The following is a 1,204-nucleotide window of genomic DNA, read 5'->3' on the forward strand; positions in this document are numbered from 1 at the left end:
AACAACAACAACAACAACAACAACTATTAAAGAGATCCTGCACATCCAGACTGGCTAGGTTGGAGTTGAGGTTGTAGAGCTCTTTCAGCTTGAATCTGGGCAAGCTGACATTGACTTCAATGAAATCCAGATTTCCAGGGTTGGTCCACTCATCTCAGATATTCCGAAGTTGACTGTTCCTCTATCTTCCTCAGACACGTGGAGACACTTTTAATGCTATCTGGCAGTAGGATGACAATGCTGAGGTCCTTGTTCTCATAGGGCAGTTCCTGGATACAGGCATACAGATATTACTTCTGATACATCATTTTCACTCTTTTTGTGCCATTCATATTCAGTCTGAATGTGGCTTCTTTCATGAATTTCTCCTTCCAGTTTCCTTTATTTGAAATAGATAGCCTTCACTGTACAAGCTTAGCTGTGTTGTCTGCCACACATGAAGTCAACAATTCTGGAATTTTTCCTTCTGTTTATCCTTTGACCCACTGGTTTATCTCCATCCTTTCCTCCTCAGATGCATGCTGGAAATCCACACTGGCCAAGTCAGCCTTGTGCAGTTTAAGAGTTGACAACAAGAACGCAGGAAGTCAGTCATAATTTTTTCTCCATAATTACAAAATGGTCCAACCTCTCTGGAAAGTAATATGGTGCTTCCTCAGAAGGTTGGAAATAGAAATACCATATGATCCAGCAATTCCTCTACTTGGTATTTACCCCCAAGAAATACGAGCCATAACACAAGTAGATATATACACACCACTGTTCATAGAAGCACTAGTTACAATAGCAAAAAAAAGAGGAGACAACCAAAATGCCCATCAATTGAAGAATGGATAAACACACTGTGGTACATGCACACAATGGAATATTATGCTACCTCGAAGAATAACAAGGAAGCTGCAAGCCACTGCATAGTGTGGATGAAACTTGAGGACATTATGCTGAGTGAAATTAGTCAGTCACAAAAGGAGAAATACTGCATAGGACCACTACTGTAAAATAATAATAAAAAGAACCCATACTAAAGGGGGGGCAGGAATCTTTGCTGGTTACTGGGATGTGGGGGGTGGAGTTAGGAGATGGAGGGGAAGGTGGAGCAAAGGGTAGGGAAAGGATACAGGATAGGTTGGGTGCTAGGGAGGGGGAAAATACACAAGAAGGGGGAGGTGAATGGAAGAACAAAGGGGATGGGAAAACAATTAGG

The 1,204-nt window shown here is 41.9% G+C and overlaps 1 pseudogene; it reads right to left on the reverse strand.

Annotated features, from left to right (window-relative positions):
* Positions 1 to 1,204, reverse strand: part of LOC102810625 — a 6,339-nt pseudogene that overhangs the window by 2,339 nt on the left and 2,796 nt on the right.

Source organism: Chrysochloris asiatica, unplaced genomic scaffold, assembly GCF_000296735.1.
Source record: "Chrysochloris asiatica unplaced genomic scaffold, ChrAsi1.0 scaffold00109, whole genome shotgun sequence".
NCBI lineage: Eukaryota > Metazoa > Chordata > Mammalia > Afrosoricida > Chrysochloridae > Chrysochloris > Chrysochloris asiatica.